Source organism: Mesoplodon bidens, assembly GCF_964165515.1.
Source record: "Mesoplodon bidens genome assembly, chromosome: 2".
Taxonomy (NCBI): Eukaryota; Metazoa; Chordata; class Mammalia; order Artiodactyla; family Ziphiidae; genus Mesoplodon; species Mesoplodon bidens.
The window spans coordinates 84219221-84238744 of NC_138177.1; the positions used below are offsets into that span (position 1 = coordinate 84219221).

Genomic DNA, 19524 nt, shown 5'->3' on the forward strand with positions numbered 1-19524 from the left:
ATCCTAGACAAACTCCAAATCTCAGTATTTCCAAAATTTACATTTACAGCTCTTGACCTCTCTCCTTTAACTCCAGATTTCCATATTAACCACTTACTTGCACTCTTGTCCAATAGGGATCTCAGATTTACCATGTCCATACCAAAATCTTGATTCTGCCCTTGAAATCTGCTCCTTCCCTGGTGTTCTCTATCACAGGAAATCACAGCTCCATCCTGCCGGATGCTAAAACCTTGGAGTCATTCTTGATTCTCCTCTTCCTCACTCCTCCATACCACAATCCATTCGGGAATCCTGTTCACTCTATTCCTTCAGTAGATCCCACTCACAGTGTCTTCCCACTGCCATGACAGCCCTGACCATTACCACGTCTTGCCGGATTATTACAGGGGCCGCCTCACTGATCTTCCTGCTTCTACTCTTGGTCCCCATTGTGCAAGCTCAGCCAGAGTGCTCCTTTTAGAATATATCAAATCAGGTCACTTTCCTGCCCAAAGCCTTCTAATGGCTTCTTCTCTCCTTCAGAATAAAGTCCGAAGCCCTCACCAAGGTCCATAATGCCCTAAAAGAGCTGTCCCAGTTACCTCTCAGATCTCATCTTCTGCCACTCTCCCCAGGGATCACTCTGCCCCAGCCACAGGGGAATGTTTGCTCTCTTCAGCCCAACACGTTCCTGCCTCAGGACCTTTACACTGGCCATCCTCTCTGCCTAGAATGTTTCTCCCACATTCCTGCATAGCTCTCTGCCACACTTTATTCAATCTCTGTAAACATCACCTCATCGGAAAGACCTTCCTGTCACAAACTAGAACATCCCCAATCTGTAATTCCCAAACCCTTATCATGCTTTGTTTTTTCTAGCAGTTATCACCAACTGACATTTTGTTGGTTATTTGTCCTTTATTTTCTGTCCATATCCACTAGAATTTAAGGTTCTTTAAAGCAGGGAACTTTTTCACCTTGTTCACTACTGTATCCCCATATCTAAAACAGGGCCTTGGCAGGTAGTAGGTTCTCTATGTATTTGCTAAACAAGTGAATTAACAATATGCTGTCATTCTGTGTTTCAGTTTAGCCGTTTGTGTACTTATCTCATTACTCCAACTAGACCAGTCCTATTCCCCTCTGTAATTCCTGCAATCCCTAGCATGGTGTACCTGCGTGGAACAGGTGCTCATCACATGTGTGTTGAATTAAACTGAACAACTGCTAAGCACTAGCCACAAATTATGTGACTTGAATCCAGTTCATGTCATCTATAAGGGGCGCTGTGCCCAGAGGGTTTGTTAATTTTTCTGAGAGATGGTCCCAGTGTTTCTTTAGAACTTAGGAAGCAACTCTGGGGAGAAAGAGCAGCACAAATGGAGCTTTGTGTGCTGGAGAAAACAGAGGTGCAGTCACAGCAGAGCAAGCATCCCAAGCCAAGCTCTGGGAAAAGCAACAGAAACAAATGTGACCAGAGGGCTGACTGGCCCAGAGCCACCAAGGTCAAGGGTCTGTCTTAGAGGGGAAGGGTATACCATACATCCTCCACAGAACCATGTAGACAAACCTTGGTGAGTCAGACACACCAGGATTTTTGCTCCTGTCTGATTCTGCTACACTTCTACAGGACTTGACAACTTTGTTCCTCAACTTGGGAATTGCATCCATTTGTTTGTGGTATGACCCAGCGTCTTTCTGCAGTGTCATCCTCTGGACCCATGCCCCCAAGCCCTGATACAGATGAGGATGTACTATAATGAGGCCCATTCCCAACAACCCACTCCTTTGGAAGGAATCCAGGTACAAAATTCAAGGCTATACGCTGGGCTAGAACATGACACAATGTACTAGGAATCATTTTACAAATTTATCTTAAAAGCAAAGCTACTTGCAGAAAGGCATTTAACTCTGCCTTCAACTGTAACCTCGGGCTCAGATGTTTAAACAGAAATAATTCACAAAATGTGTCACTGTCTGCTTGTATTTTCTCCCAATGGCAATAGAATATTACTCAACTCCCCAATTCACCATCAATTATTTTTAAACTGCTTTGTCTTTTAGTAAAAACCCTTTGGGATCTGGAAGACTTGTTTCAAAAGTTGATTAGAGGGGCTTCCCTGGTGGCGCAGTGGTTGAGAGTCCGCCTGCAGATGCAGGGGACACGGGTTCATGCCCTGGTCCGGGAGGATCCCACATGCCGCGGAGCGGCTAGGCCCGTGAGCCATGGCTGCTGAGCCTGTGCGTCCGGAGCCTGCGCTCCGCAAGGGGAGAGGCCACAACAGTAAGAGGCCCGCGTAACGCAAAAAAAAAAAAAAAAGTTGATTAGAAAAGGAAAAACAACTGTACATTTGAAAGATATATTAAAGTTCAAAAAAAGAAACTTTTAATAAGGTAAAGAAACAACATAATAGGCATTTTTGCTTTTACCTTTTTAGTGGATTGGTGCCCATACATGATCCTTATAATTGGAAACTATGTAAGGAAACCCACCAAAATCAAAGCAAGTGCAGATTTACAAAAAACAAACAGCAGCTGTCCCAGATCATCTAGGGCTCTGGGGCCAGCAGTCTGCTGAGAATTTATCAAGCCCAGTTGAGCAGTTCAGGGCAAAAGACATTACAAAAAATAAAAGTACAAGCCCACTGGGAATATTAAGAGAAGAGTCATCCAAAAATGTTAAAAATGTCCATCCAAGGCTTAAGCCATTACATCAGGCCAAAGCAGGCCACTCTAAACCAGAGAGGCAAAGGAGCCACTTATGAGAACTACTCAAGGACAGCATAAAATGTATTCTGGTCTTTCCTTCACACAGCTTGGTTTAGAAGGACAGGACTTCTTTTTTTCTCTCTCTTGAAAATCCCCAAATCACAGTTTTATGGGCTCCATTATACTGTGTTCGAAGCACTGATCAATCCAAGAAACGATTTTCTTTGGATAATTTAAATTAGCTAGTCTCAAAGTGAATTTCTTGGTGTATTGATTCAAACTTATGTCACCAAATCTTCAGTAAAAAATGTTTCCATGATCAAATAAGTTTGACCTCAGATAAGTGAATCCTTCTAGAGATTCCCAATGCATACTAGCATATGGAAAGCTCTGATTAAAGAAAGCTGTTTCTAACCCAACAATTCCCAAATGCATTTGACCATGGAACCCCTGTTTTATCAAATCTCTTTTGACATCCCAGGGGTGGGAAACACTGATTTAGTCATTCCTGTGATTTCAAGGCCAAGATCAAGGTCCACTTCCTGTTGAGACCATTCATTCACTTATTAAATGGACATTAATTTGTTGGCTTCTACAGACCAGGCTCTGTCTAGACACCAAGAAGAAAGTGTCAAGGTCCCTGCACTCTTGGTAGCTGTCAGTGTAATGGGAGAGGTAAACACATGAACAAATATCAACAATTCCAAGTGATCGAGGCTTCTCTGAACCCCGTCATTTCTGACAGTCCATACAACACAATTTAGAACCCAAGTTATTCACTAAATATTTCCTGTGCTCTTGTCTCATCTCCTCCCCTATACTGTTTATTACTTGAGGGCTAAGCTCGTGCTTTATGCTTGTCTAGTATTCTCTCTGATACTGAGCATGGAATTGGACACATAGTAGCTCATCCAGGGAATACTACTTGATTGATTAAAGACTAAACTAGATGATCCCTGAGTCCTTTTTAGTTTTGCAGAGTTTCTAAGAGTCTTTCTCAAATATCGGTACAATCCTATGCCTGCAAAATTATGGTGAACCACAAAAGTATTGAATAATTCATTAGCTCTATAGTTATCCAGGGGCTGTCTTGATGCCATAGAACTAACAAGATTAATGGCCTTCCTGGAGCTGGCCCTCCAAATAGGCAAGGCACAGCAAACCAAAGCAATTTACTGTGCTTACAGACATATCTTAAGTGTTAAATCTTAGTGATTGACCTTGTTATCAGAGAACAGCCAAGTTTCCGATTTTACATGTGGGAATCCTGAGACCCAGAAGAATGTTTAGCTATTCATTGTAGAATTTAATACAGATTAGGGTTAGCCACAATTGGTAACACTAGGGGAGTTGTTAATTTCTTGCTGGCAATTTCACTGTAAACTCCCTTCATAAATTTCAGATTTGAACTTGGCATTGTCATCTAGATGCACATTTATTTGATTTACGTATGCTGAGTGGTTCCTCATCACATGATCAGTAAGCAGACAGCACCTCAGATGCTTTATATATTTGAGAATTGTTCAGAAGCACAGAAACTTAATTTCATAAGTGAATAAGGAAGTGAATGTAGTGGGGATAAGTTACATTGGGTTCTATTATGATAGAGCGAGGTTTCTCAACCTCAACACCATTAACGTTTCAGCCCAGATGATTCTTTACTGTGGCAGGTGGTCCCAAACACTATGGGATGTTTAGCAACATCCATGGCCTTTACCTGTGAGATGCCAGGAGCAATTCCCCACTCCACTGTGACACCAAAAATGTCTCCAGATGTTGCCAAATATCTCCTGGGGTGGGGTTGGGAGTCACAATCACCCTTGCTTGAGAACCACTGACTACAAAAGAACCCCTGGTGATTAAAGTCAGTTCCAGACATTTTTTTTTTCATTTTGTGGATTATCTGTTAGTATGTGCCCAGAGCATGGAAATCAATGCTTACTGTGCTTTAGAACTAGATAATTCCTTTTTTGTAGCCTGTGTGGCCTGGGACAAGTTACCTAACCTCTCAGAGTCTCAGTTCCCTTGTCTGTCTGGGATGTGCAAGTGAGCCACACACTAATAAGCCTCTAGTGTTATTCCTGGAGAGGGGCAGGCATGTGTTAAATGTTAGTGCTACCCTCCTCCCAGCCTTCCTACCCCTCTTCCCCCTAGCCCCCTTCCCCCAAGCCTGGGGTGAACACAACCAAATGATATGCCCTACAAATAGCTTCGTGGTTTGTTTACAATTTTTTTCCTTCCATAGAACAGGTAATCAGGAGCTGCCATTATATCCAAACCTTATGTGAGCTTTGGGGGAACAGAACCGCCTAAGTCAACAATAGATGAAGGAGAATCCGAGTTCCCAACCATTTGCATACGTATCCAAGAACTTCCAAGCACAGAGAGCGTGTCCACAGACATAGAAACCATTCATCAGTTTCTTATTCTGTGTTCAATGAAATACAACTGTAGCTTGAGTAAACAAAGAGGCTGCTCACAGACTGAGCATGTCTCCCAGCTGCAGCCACCCAAAGTCAAAAAATAAACCTGGTGGCTTAGTCAGCAACACCGACTGCTCCACTGCAGAATGCAGAAGCCCAGGCTTGGCACCTTGAGGGGAACACAAACACAGAAAAAAATCTGGTATCACCTGAAACCTGAAGGGTTTACAGAAAGAACATATGGAAAGGTTTATGGACCTGATTTTCATTATAAAGGCATTATAATGACATTATGAACCATTTGGAAATGGGGGAGAAGGGAAGGAGATACCCAAAGTTCTAACACTCAGTACAACTGTTTTCATTTTAGATATCTACTTCCAGGCCTGGTTCCTGTGCATGTGTTATTTCCCTTGGCTGCAATGATCTCATACATGGTCTTCCCTAACCCGTCCCCCCACTGCCATTCCACACTAGATTACAAGCATTTCTCCTTGTTCTTACTGCCTTCACAGTTTTCATATTTAATGACTACACAGAAGTTCTAGAAAAAGATTTTCTGCCAAGTAACTAATGAACTATCCCACTATTGAAGAACCTTGGCTTCTGATTTTGCAACTATAAATAATTTAGGGAAAAAAAGTCATGAGTATAGCTTTTTCCTTCTCAGGATTATTTTTGTGGGATAAAGTCTCAAAAGTGGAATTAATAGGTGAAATCTATGGACATTTCTACAGTTTTAAATATACAATTGTCAAATTGTTTTAAAATATGTTATTCTGATTGTAAAAGCTCTTTGTGGCTCATTGCAAAATATTTAGAAAATACAGAAAAGTATAAAGAATAAAACATGGGACTTCCCTGGCGGTCCAGTGGTTAAAACACCATGCTTCCACTGCAGGGGGGCACGGGTTCGATCCCTGGTCCGGGAACTAAGATCCCCCATGCCACAAAAAAGAATAAAACACACTCACCCATAATCCTTTAACTTGACTACTGCTAACATTTGCTGTATTTCCCTTCAGTCTTTTTTCCCTGTGTTCATCTTTAATATCTGCATCTATCTAAAGTTTATTTTAATATTATCCACCTTCTGTTAAAGACCATCTACCTGCCCTCCAACAGGGCTGTGTTCTAAAGTCAATGTATAAGAGACAGCAGTGAAGTATAGCCAAATTTACCTTCAAAAACCCCTTAGGAAGTCTCCATGCTGAAGTATAACAATGCCTCTCAATAAGTTTAACCAGCTGGTTTTTCCTCCAGTATGGGAACAGACTGCTCTTTCTTCAGTGGAGCACCGGATGTAGCTGGCTTGCAAAGAGGCCATATTGTTTAAAACAGACGAATCTTTGAGACCAAATCTGCCCAGGCTCACAGAAGGAGAGGTGGATGGGAACTGACACTGATGGAAGAATTGTATCTCCACCTCCTGTGCTGGTTTGGTGGGACTACAGAAAGACTCACTCTCACTATTTACATTGCTATTCATTTTCTCTCTTTCTCTCCTTTCCTTCCTTCCTTCTTCCCTCCTTTTCTCCCCCCTCCTTTTATTTGTTCTAATTGCTGATAATTTACACAAGCTTAATACTCTTATAATGAGAGGCTATTACATTTATTCAGCCTGAATTGAACATGGCTCGTGACAGGGAATTCTACCGCAGCAGGCAGCCGTTTCCCTTTGCTGGATATCGTTGGCAACCTAGTGTTGAGGTAGGACCCGCTTCTCTTCCGTTTCTGTGCTTTCGTCCCAGTTGTGTCTCCTGGAACGATGGAGGGCCTCTCTTCTCCCCTCCCTGTGGAAACTTTCCTGAATTTGTGACAGCCCTACTTCATCCATTTTTATTATGGGGTGGTTTCCAGATGTCCCACCCTCCTGGTTTGCCTTTAACGTTTGCCTCACTGAGAAGAGAAGGATCGTGGGTCTTGGGCAGAGCCTGTGGTTTCCCTCAGCTCCTTCACTGACTGGCTGAGCAGCAGTAACAGGGGAATGGCAGTGTCACAAACGGAATGGCGGAAGCACACCTCCAAGACAGACTCTCTGCAGCTCCAGCCCCAGCAGCTTGCATCCCAGATTTGTGGATGGCACCTGGTGAAGCAGCGATGTGAGCCCAATGTGAAATCCAAGTACATCATCATTTATCTGTGTTTGTATTTGGTTAGGGGTTTTATTAATGACAGAGGATTTGATTAAACAAAGTTTACACTATAACCAAGTCCAGTTGGATCTATGCATAAGTGGGAAGCCCCAGTTCCCCTGATGTTGTCCTTTAGTCCTTTTCACTCACAGTTTCTCTTCCAAGCCATTTTCTCTGACTCTGATAGTTGTGAGGTCACTCAATCACATTTATTTTAAGGGCCGGTCTGGCACACCCAACATGGCAGCTCTGTGATGAAGGACTTCTGTGTTGAAGTCGCTGTGTACCCTAGGATATGGCCTTACCCTAACCTATGGAACAAGATCTCTGTGTCATTCTGCCAAGACAATGCTACCATTGGGTTTGGGTTCAAATCTGGAATTTTTCCAGCAAAAATCCTATTCTAATAGACTGTTAATTGAAACATCATCAGAATTATCTTGTACGGTCACCAGAAGACAGTTCGGTGAAATCTGGGTTCTTTGGGGGGAGTTGCTAATTATAAATGGCTCCGATTACCTTTTGCTTGGGCTATTTCTCCAGGCAAATCTAGGAATCACATCTCACCAGCACAGGCTGAAGCGTGTGTCTGTTTGTGACTTGTGCGGCGATTTCTTCCCTCTCACTGGAGCTGAGGCCAAGGCCATCTCCAAAGTCTTCTCTCAATCTGTGTGTCTTTCTTCCATTTCCTTCTCCCTCTGGTTCCCCTCTCCTTGCTTTGCCCTTTGGGTCCCCCTCTTCACCTTCTTTCACTTTGCCCACTGCCCTCCGTCATTTTCTTGCCCTCTCTCTCCTCTCTTTTACTGCCCTTGTACTTCGCCCCACTCTCCTCCTCTCTCAAGTGCTTCTTACTATAGTTCCATCTTTCTCGTTCCCTGTCTTCAGTTTCCCTCTATGATGACATCAGATTTCCTAAGGGCAGGGCGAACCCCAGCTCACTGAGTTTGTCCCAGTGCCTGCAGGCATTGGGCTGGTCTGATTCCATCTGTTCAGAACTCATTCATTCATGCCACAAACACTCTTCAAGCTCCAAGCTGATGGGAAACGAGAAAGGCGTTTCTCCCTGTCCCTGACCTGGACCCAGCCCCAGGCTGGCCCCTAACTGAAAGCTGCAGATCCTGCACCAGAGCCAGGGCCATCCTCAGTGCCAGCATTACTCAGATCCCCCATGGTGCCCAGTGGGGACGGGGCCAAGCCGCATAATTCATGGCCAATGTCCGCCCTTCTGGTGTGTCTGCCAAAGTGTCGCTGTCAGCCTGTAGGTGACAGCTATTGCTCACTGGTGAAGAGCCTTCTTATGATTTGCACTCTTCCTGCTCACACGATTCTTGAGAAGTTAGAAGACAGCAATCCTGTCTCTTTCAAAGAGAGTTTCTGAAGGCTGTAGGCTGGTAAGCTAAAGAAGCTGCCAGGTTTTCACCTCAGAGCTTAAAATGAAAACCATTAATCTGCTGCACACAGAGCAGCATGATTCCTAATATTAAACCGTTTACTCAGTTCAATGTAATTCAGTGTGGCAAATCAGAAGGAAGTGCTTCTCTTCTGCCTAGTGTCCTATCTGTTTTTCATAGCATGAGATTCTCAGTCTTCTTGGAAAAGACCATTTCATTTATTAACAGTGAAAACAACCATGTCTTCCTTAAAACACACACACACACACACACACACAAACCACTGGTGGTAGCTCACTCAACCTCTTCTCTGCCTTGATTCACTCCTATTATATATATATGAAGTACTTACTGCTGAGAGCCTGAAGCCTGGATGGACAGTTGAACACTGATTGAGTAATTCACACAGTTCTGGGAAATAAAGTCAACAATCCACAAACTGAATCCACTTCTGGATGCTCATCCACCAAGGACCCTTGACATTCAATCTCTCTTTATTTCTGTTCAGTGTTGACTGCTTTCCCCCATCCCTCAAACCAAAGTCATAGCTTCGTAATTTCTTGTTTTAGAAAGTGACAAACAGAGCAGGCAGAGAAAACACTGTATATTTTGGACTAAAAATGAAATCATTAGGGTAAGTTTCTATTCTTGGTGACTGGAATTTTACCCTGGTTCTGATTAAGCACAACAAAGATATTATATGTGATGCTTTCCTGTAAATGTATGAGATGGTTTTCTATTGCATGTCCATGAATGGAAATATTTAACAGACTCCACTTGGCTCCATCAGTCTCTGGCTTGGTCTTCACACCCAAAAAGCCAACCAACAGAGAATCACACCCAGCCCAGAGTGAGTAGTGCCTTTCTTGCTGTGTTTTTTTGTTGTTCGGTTTTTTCACAGTCTCACAATTAAGAGTAAATCTTATCCAGAAAATGTATGAGAGTACATGGAATAGACACATTCCCATGTCTATAAATTGCTCAGTAAGAAACAACTGCACAGTCTAAGCATCTATCTTCTGTACCTACATTACTGTCAGAATAGTGGGTCCATCCAGAATCTGTTCCTTGGTGGTTAGAGTATTTCAGCGAGGAGGGCATTTCAGTGTCTGTGGGCTCCCTCAGGTTGTAAACAGAGCAGTGGAGAAGTCAAGGTGTTCTATAAATAGGAGATCACCATTCGATTTTTAAAAGCAATTAGGTAAATTCAAGAATAGAAAATATGCAGAATCCCACCTATACATTATCCATATCACAGAAGCAGAAATCGGCCATCAATACAAAGCCCAGAGGACAAAGCTGTTGCTCCTTTGAACAGTCAGATTTGTGAGCAGTCTGGAGAACAGTGACGAGGAGTGACCACAGAGCAGCCCTGTGCTCTTGTCCTTCACACAACCACTAAGCACTTGCACTTCCCCACTTCACGTCGAATGGAAGTTTCCTTATCTGCAAACTGGCGGTAATACTGATCTCAGAAGATTTTTAATAAGTATTTAAAAAGATAATCTCTAGAAAGCCCTTAGTAGAGTATCTGGCACATAATACCCAATAATTGTTATTCATTATTAGTGGTAGTAATTGTATTCACTTTTAACCCATGGTTTATGCTAGTGAAGTGCTTATCATATTTTAATGCATCATATTATACCACATTTAATTTTACACCTAAAATATAGGTAATTCCATCCTTATTGATGCCTCTCAGGCAGCCTAAGGGAGAGGCTTAAGGGGGCTCTTTGGGGGACTTCTATCCCACCCCCGCCCTTTTGCCCCACAAGCCTAAACTCAAACTTCCAGTGTCTGAACAAGTGGATAAGGAAGAAGCACGCCAGGGAGCTAACCTTCTCCTGGGACACTGGCGGCCCTTCTCTGGCTGGCACAGAGGGGCCAGTAGAGAGCCACACTCGGGCTGGCCTTTAACTCCCAGGGAACTCCCCTCTTTCAAGTGGGAGCCAATCACTGCATGGAGTCCCACTAGTCTGAGGAGTACCTCCTGGAAGCTGAGGGGAGGGCTCTGGGAGAGCTTTCCCTCCTGCAGGGGCCTAAACACAAAGTCAGATTGTCTTCAGATTATGAACAAATGGAAAAGCTCAAAGATGGTCGGCAACAATGGTGCACTGATCCTCAAACATTGCACAGGCAAATGGAAGAACCAGCCTCATTCTGGAGGACGAGGTACCTAACTCCTTCTTTACCTTTTGAAGTATATGTGTGTTTATATATAATGTCCTTGAATAGTCATAGATACTCCTCTTTTGAGATAATTTTATCAAATCTATACTAGATAATGTCATCTACGTTACTGGAAATACAAAGTTAACAACAATAACAAAACTCAGGAAAAAGGAAGAAAAAAATACAACTTCCAGAATGGGTGCTGGAAAATAGTATGATGGAATACACAGACGGAAAGCAGGAATATTGATTTCTAGACCCAGCTCTGTTCACCACTCACTTGAGTTATATAGAACATAAACAATTCACGTAACTACTTGGAAGAGACTAAATGACCCCCAGTCTTGACCCTCTTCTGGCTCAGCCTAAGAGGAGGCCTTGAGGAACACTGGTCAGACTTCTCTGCCTGACTCCAAAAAGTTCTTTAATCCTTTGTAGTGGTGGTGGCGGTAATGCTGGTGATGGTAGTAATGGTGATGGTGGTACTGATGGTGGGGGTGTGGTAATGGTGATGGTAAAATGGTGGAAGTGGTGATGCTGGTGGTGGTGATGGATGATGATAGGATAGAGGAGGTTGTGGTGGGCATGGCGATGCAGGCAGCCAAGGTGGTGGAAATGACAGTCATGGTGGTGGAGATAGCGGTGGTGGTGGTGATGGTTGAAGATAATGCTGCCATGCTCTATGGATCTGAATAAGAGACTTGTATAAATGCTGTGATCGATTCGAGAAGTAGGCAGAGGGCGGTGGGGCACTTAGGTACTAGGACTTCATGAGCACAAGTACACAGAGCATCTGGTGCTGGTCTCTGCCTGTAACTACAACATGTGCATTTCGAGGTGCTTCCTCTCTTGGGGACAATGCAAGCAAAACAGAGATGCTTAGACAGACATATACTGTTCTACTGGCTGTAAATTTGGGGGGGGGGCGTTGTTGAAAGGTTTTTGCTTGTTTTATGCTTTATTTTTTAACTTTCATTTATTTTTGGGTTTTATCCTTAAAAATGTTTCAGTCTGTATTTTGGGAATAGAGAAATCAGGTCTGCTGAAAGAAAGAAAAGTAGAAATAGTTAAAAAAAAAAAAAAAAAGCTGGGGCTGCAAGTCCTGGACACAGACGGGTGGACACAATGCAGGCAAAGAGGAGAGCCCTGCATACACAAAGTGCACCAAATCCGGTGCAGGCAGGGCTGAAAAGTCACCGAGGCCGGGCACATTCACACAGGATGGGTAGGTACCCTGGGACAGAAGGTGAGGGCCAGAGCCAGGCCCAGAGGGAGCTGGGGCAGCCAGTCAAGCACCCGCCTTCCTGGGGACAAAGGGTGACACTCTAGACCAGATATGGCGGGATGAGCCCCTGGAAGGCCTTGGAAGGGCAGCTCTGTTTCACAGACAGAGGCCTGGTGCCAGGAACTCGGCTGATTCACAAAGAAAGGAGTGAAATGCTAGCAAATGGTTTTCATTATCATCGTGCAGCCTCCATCCTCATTCCCTATATGTGTGCTCTGCTTTTTTCTTTCTTTGCTTCATCTTTTCATGGGTTGTAACTAAACAATGAGGTGATTGCCATCCCAGTGGATTGCACAATATAACCAGTGGCTGGATTGGAGCACAGCTTTCTCTGAAGAAATTCTGAACAAGAAAAATAAGCAAGCTGGAAATAAGGAGTTTGTTTTGCCCACACCTGTGTGTTTTTTAATGCTTGTAATGAAGTTGGAATGAGGGGCTGCTGAGAGCTAAGACACTTGGTTCCTCAGCAGTGCACCTGTCAGCCCAGCAATGGGGCATTCTCCTCCTTAAATAAAACACCACATCGCCAACGTGAAAGGGGGGCGTACCCAGTTATCCAGGGATATAAATTGGGACCACTTGTTATTTACCAATATAGTATGAAATAATGATTTACTTTGAATAAACTGGTGCAGCTGTGGGAAGAGTTTTCAATTCTGTTCAATAAACATTCATTAAGGGCCTAACCTCTGAGACTGCCCCATGGAGAGAAAAACACCCAAGACCTCAAAAAGTTAACGATCCAGCAGATACCTAAATCTGTCCCAAATCCCTGGATAACTGAGAATAAATTTGACCATGAAGATACCTCCATGTTTTATTCTCCTTGTGATCCACTTTCCCTGTTAGGCAGCAATCACCCTAAGCAAAGATGCTATTAACTGTACAGGGCCTGGCAAGTTTTAGTCATAGCTGGAGTAGCTTCCTGTCCCTGACTACGACAAGGCTGAAGAAAATGGATCATTTCAAAAACAAATGTCTTAGCTCGTTACTCAGCATCTTTGTCAGCAAATGATTGCAGATAATCATCCTGCAGCTGCCGACTGACTGTGTTCCACACTTGCTCAGACGGGGCCACTGAGCATGTGCCTGGCCAGCCATTCCAAAATGACTGGAATATAGACAACAACTGTAACACAAACAGGATTTCTTCCTGCCAGAGACAGCCAGACCAGGGCATGGGATGGACAGGAGGCACTGCCTTCTGTTCTGCTCCAGGCCTGCCAGTAACCCACTGCCTGATTATAGCTGGATGTCTTTAATGGCATTAATAAGAATAGCTAACATTTATGTAGCAACAGTTAGGTGCCAGCCACTGGGCTAAATGCTTATTCTATTTAAGCCTCTCAACAACTCAAGGTAGAAGGTATAATTATTCTGACCTTTGAGAGGAGACACTGAGGCACAGAGAGGTTAAGTCACTTGCTAAAGGTCACACAGCTGAGAAGCGGTGGGGCTAAAATGCAACCAGCCCCAGGCCTCAGGGCCTTGTTTGACATGGCCATCAAGGGAAGTGCAGAGTCACTAGCGGCCCTTTCTTTACAGCTCTAACAGCCTATAATTCTGTAAAATAACAATTGAGATTCTAAAATAAATAGTTTTTATTTCTTTGAATCTTAAACATCTAAACTTACCTCTTGAGTGGCTGAGTGCCTGGTTTCTTTCTCTGTGTGTGTCAGCGGGGCGGGGGGTGATGGAGCAGGGAAAACTGTCTGTCTTCATCTTTGGAATTTATAACTACCCACAGTGTTCTGGGTCCCTGGAGACGATGCACTCTGTGGGTCCCTTGTTAGCTCTGGAGTAAATTTCCCCAGTGCAGGGTTTTGCTTTTGTTCATGATGTCACGGTCAAATAAAGCCTAAAAGAAGAAACGCTAGAAGTTTGAGAATGTTCTGAAATATAATTGTATGAGAATCAAGTGACTTTAGGAGGACAGCAGGTTTTCATCTCCTCTGACCTTTCCTCCTGAGGTAATGAAGGAGCTAGATGAAACTCTTTAAAGTGAGCTTTAAAATGCCCACCAAATAGCCCCTCATTACAGTTAACCAGCCCGCTGACATTCCGACATTCCCCATCAGGCGTATATGATCTGTGTAGTAGGCGCCCACTTGGGGCTGGGATAGTTAAAGCCATACACAGGAAGTAGCTAAAACAGCCCAAAGCCCCCTGACAAACACACACAGGGAAATAAATTCTTCATTTCCAGCTCTTATCTAGGTAATCCTCTGGTTACCTAGGATTCACATATGCTGCATGCCTGGGCAAAGCTGGGCCAAGTTATCTCTTTAATACTTTGAGTCATTTTCTGGGTGTGAAGTCAGCAGACAAGCCAGGAAATGTCAGCACGGAAGAGTGAGGGAGTTGTCACTCCAGGGGGGGTGTGGAGTAGGATGGCATCTGACGTGCCCTTGGGACTCGGTGTCCCCAGGATGTGTTTGGTGCTGGCTACCTGTGATCCACGTTTCCTTTGATGCAGGGTGGTTGGGTTGCAGCAGTTTTTGCAGTAAAATTGAAGCCCAGCTGCTCAAACAGAAATGGCCTCATCTCATGGACACTTTGAGTAAGGGTGGCCTTTTGCTGGGATCTTTACATTCAAGTCCCACAGCTTGTCCCTTATCCCTCCTTAATGGAAGGATGAACTGCCTGCCTTTTAAAAGCCCTAGAACACTGTGTGTCTGTTTAGCCAGGATTTTTCCCGGGTCTTTCTCAGGGCTATGGATCTTTAGCTTGTCTTAATTTCTGAAGTTACATCTGAATTGCATTATAGACTTATGTGTTGTAATATTGCTTGACCTGTTGCCTGGAAAACATACCATACACTGAGAGGAAAAGGCTAGTTCAAGAAGAGCTGAGGACATTTAATCCTATAAAGCAAATGGAATAAAGAGCTTGGATCTGAGTTAGCATTCACTGGCAATGTTTTGTTTCCATTCATGTATTCTGTCCCAGGTGGTCATCTCGGTCTACAGTGGGCTGGGGGCCTTGGTAGGCACTGGTATCATTGGATGTAAACTTTGATTCCAACCAACCTGAGAGTCCCCCTTTCCCTCAATACCTCTTAGTCCCAAGTATTAGAACAACAGCCAGGAAAGGCCCAATGCAGAACTGAAATGGATCTTTTTCTTGTGGTTTAAGGACCAGCCAGTTGGAACTGAGGAGATGTTTTCTTAGGGTTGCAGAAGAGTTTGAAACTATTGGATTGTTTTTGGCACTCAAATGTAGATTACAGATATATCATTAGTATTACTAAGCTGATGGGCTACACTACAAGGACTGCTATTTACTAGCATATTCTTGCAAAAATGCACTGCCCTCAACTCTATAATGGAAGGCTGCTGTGTGTTTAGATGCCTTATCTTCTACCACATCTGTGTCGTTGTAATTACCCACGTTACAAAAACCTCTCTGTGGCATTGGTATGGCACAGCTCATGCATCCACAGCTCATGAATCCAGTCGGGTAAATACAGGCAAACTGTGGCCTGCCACACACCCCAGAAGGCCACGCACGTTTGTAGCAAATGCTCTTTGATTCTGAAGCTCAAGGTCAACACCATGATGATTTCTTCCTTGAGCTGCCTCTCTGGGAAATGCTAGGAAGAGTCTGTAATTTATGTGAGAATCTCCAAAAGAGCCACAGGACCATTTCTCTTTTAGAGAAAAGTGGCAAGGCACTTTAGAATTGTCAGCATCGAAACTTTCAAAAAGAATAGCGGTTTTGCCGAACCTTAATGTCTTCCTGAGTCCTTACTGCCAGACGCTATTTTCCTATTGGATGTGCCAAAACCACTAAACAGTTAAAACACATCAAATGATCTCAAAATGGCCAAAACTGAATTTTTCCCCCCCCCAAAAAAGCTCCTAGTCAGCAAACCCCACAGTCATATTCCATACTAGAAAATGTCTGGTTAGGCTAAAAATTAGGAAAACAGACTTTCAATGTAAAAGATTTCAAATTTTCTTTGTGTATAGGCTCAGAGAAAGAACTTACAGAGGGGAGAATCAAGGGGAACAGTTACAGCAGTGAAAACCACAGCGACAGCACCAACAGTTATTATTATGCCCTCAGCAACATGTTCTTAATGCCCAGCCTTTCTAGTGAGTTTTCCCAGCCCACAGAACTCCAGCAGGTGGAATCTAGGAGGAAAGAGGCTGCAGTTCACGCCAGCTGCTCTAGCATCTTTGATGTGGTGTAAACTGCTCTTGGGACTAGCCGTTGTGTCCCAGCACCTGCGAGGAATGAGCGGTCCAAGCCGTCGTTTTAGTCAAGCATCCCCCAGTTTTTGGTACGTTTAACTGTCAGCAAATAATCATTGGACTTAATAATAAGCTAACCATAGCTCCAACACCAAAGAACATTGTAAGTGGCATGCCAGGAGTAAAAGGAAAACCTTCCAACTCACAAATGTCAATTATATCTAGACAATTGCCAGGGGTAGGGAGGTGGGAAGGGGAGACGGGGCAATATCCCCCCAAGACTCTGCAAGCTATATTCTCACACCTTCTTGTTGCCTATGATGTGACCATACCTGCACTTTATATTTTCTGAGATATATTAATTTCTTGAGAATTTTTCTTAATTGCTAGCTCATCAAAGCCAGTGTCAAGTTTCCCATTCCTCCTGTACAGCTGTGATTCTCAGCCCTGGCTTCTCCTTGGGGTCACCTTGGGAGCTTTACAAAACAAAGTTTGCATTCTGAAATTGACCAAAAGATCATTGAGACCATATGAAAGTGAAGGGGAGGCTGAGACAAGTGTCAACAGAGAGGGCCACACAAACACGCTTAACGTCAGGGGGGTCTTCAGAAGACGCTTTAGCTCTAGCTGACTCAAGTCTGGCTGCTCAGGGGTTCTGGGGCGTGGTCTAGACATAATGTTGATCGTGATATGGAAAGTTATAGTCAAGCAGGCGCCCCACAGCAGTAGGGTGACTCTGGGTTATCACTCTCTCTCAGCCCTGGATCCCTCACCCAAGGGAGAGGTTGCAAGTGGAAGGGGACCAGAATGGGACCCTCCAAAACAGTGATTCTCAAATTTGGATGTGCCTAAGAATCACCTGCAGAGATTAAAACTCGGATTGCTGGGTTTCACTCAGCATTGCTAGGCCTATGGTAGAGCCTAAGAATTGGCATTTCTAACAAGTTCCAAGATATTGCCAGTACTATCTATGGTAGACCTCACTTGGAGAAATACTGCTTTAAAGCCTGAGACACAGGCCAGGCCAGCATTGTCCTGGTCTAGAAGGGGTATACCAGGTTTCAATAGCATTCTTTCGTGCCCTGCAAGAAGGAATAGAACACTGTCCTGAGATGAGCTGGGATTTATTTCCATGCTTTTACAAAAGTGTGAAAACTGTCTAAGTGATTACCGCCTGAGTTTAAGAATAGATATGCATTTGGGTTGTTTGTTCCTAATATCTTTGCAATATTTAAATCGGATTTAATTTCAGAGCCCCAACCTTCACTAGCATAAGGCTAAAAACAATGACAACAATATCTATGAAAATCACTTAGTGTTTCAGGATTCTGGACCGGAAACTGCTCTCTCCAGTAGTAAACTACCTGTACCTCCACTGAACAAGAGAAGGCCAAAGACACAGGATCTCAGGTATAGCGATCAGGCATCTAGATGTGGTTGGCAGGAGACCCTGGCATGCGAAAGTGGCTTGGCCCAGAGGTTGCAGATATATGGCCAGGGACCCCTTTGTGGTCGGTCTAGAGCTGATCCTCCAAGAAGGCAGGTCTGCCTAGGAGTTGTGGAATGTTTGATTTAGATCGACCTTCTCTCTCCTTCTAATCAGCTGGATTGGAGGCCATCCTGGCTTACAGTGGAATATATAGAATATTTTCAAAGAGAGTCACTCTTGCTTCCCTGACTGTCCCAAAGATTAAAGTGTAGGCCTTTTGTGTCACATAGGAAGGTACAGTCAGCAGATAGGTCACAGCAGTGAGCTCTGCAAGCTCATAAGTACCTGCTACTGTATAAGGCCCATCACATACCTTTCTCACCCTCCCCCAAGACTCCCTCTTAAGCCATGTTGGACTTCTGGGGCTCTGTGATGCCTTTCCCTTTTTCTCTGATGCTCTCCTATTCATCCTTAAGAACCCTGTTCAAATGTTCCTTCCTCTATGAACATATGTCTCTGGCTAATCTGGCCAAATAAAACAAACTCCTCCCTCCACTATATTTTCCATATCATGTCAGATATCTATCATACTTAACATATTGTGCTTTAAATGCTGTTCATGTGTTGCTTTCCTTACCTCTAGCTTACTTGCTCTTGGAAGTTGAGCTGTGTCTCATTCTTCTTTGCTTCCCTAGCACCTAGCACAGTGGCTGGTGCAGCGCCTCCAAGTTTAGTGTTTAATTAATGAAATAAATAAATTCCAGTGTTTGGACAGGCAGAAAAGCATTCCTTAAGCACTCAGTAAGGATGCAGGCTGGAAACACTAATGCCCATAGAATCACAGGCGATCAGAGCTGGAGGAGACCTTGGCTATCATCCCTGCTGGTTCCTCATTCTATGGAGAAGCCTCAGAGATGTTTAAAGATACTTGGCAACTTACCCACAAATGAGAGCAAAATGGGCCAGGACACAGCTCTGTAGATTCCAATCTGGTGATCAGTCGGGTTTGGCCAAACACCCAGCTGAAGCGTTTGTGGACCAGATCCTCTTCCCATGAGTGATGCAACAAGACCCTAGAATACTCACCTCCTGCTGTGGGGAACCTGCTACCCTCCCTCTCCTGTGCTCAATCCAATCCTGAGGGAGCCTGAAAATGGTCTTTGCTATGGAATCTAATGTTTTTTAGGGTGTTTGAGTAAGTGTTCATCTCTAGGCCTGAACCCCAGTTGAGTACGTGAGGGTTTTTCTGGTACTTCTAGAGGAAAAATGATATTCTGAGTAAAGTGGGTCAGAAAGAGGAATAGTAACATCTCAGTCCTTAATTTCATGACTTCTAACAGCAGGAAAACCACCCAAGGCCCTTTCTACTTCCTTGTCCTCCAGCTCCTCTGTGTCATCAGGGACTTGGGGGCCATGGTGGCTTCACTGACATTTGCTTCCATAGCACAAGATGACAGGGGGTGTTGCAGGAAGATGGGGGGTGGGGGTAGCCCCCCACTGGGAAGAGGCATGATGGGAAAAGGGGTTGGGGAGTTGAAAAGACAATCTAGACAGGAAGGATAAAGATGTCATTCTACAACATTTCTGGTGGGAGAGCTACCCCACCCTATGACAAGTTCTGCAAATAGACATAACCATTCATTCATTCATTCATTCAAAAAAATGTCACGTAACCCTCTAGCTTAAAGCCTTCCACTCCCTTCCCACTGCCCATAGGGTAAAACCATAGTTCCTCCCTACATCCTTCTACCTCTCCAACTCATGTCTTTGGTCTCTTCCCTACATGCCCAGCATCTTTG

At 44.0% G+C, this 19524-nt stretch overlaps 1 protein-coding gene and 1 long non-coding RNA gene across 2 annotated transcripts in view; one reads left to right on the forward strand and one right to left on the reverse strand.

Moving 5' to 3' along the window:
* The window catches only part of NGF (nerve growth factor), a 50872-nt gene that overhangs the window by 22219 nt on the left and 9129 nt on the right, over positions 1-19524 (forward strand). The window lies entirely within an intron of this gene.
* LOC308613038 overlaps positions 13749-19524 on the reverse strand; it is a 92283-nt gene continuing 86507 nt past the window's right edge. Inside the window, exon 3 of the long non-coding RNA XR_014015210.1 lies at positions 13749-13958. This is a non-coding gene — a long non-coding RNA (uncharacterized lncRNA). The remainder of the gene's footprint in view (positions 13959-19524) is intronic.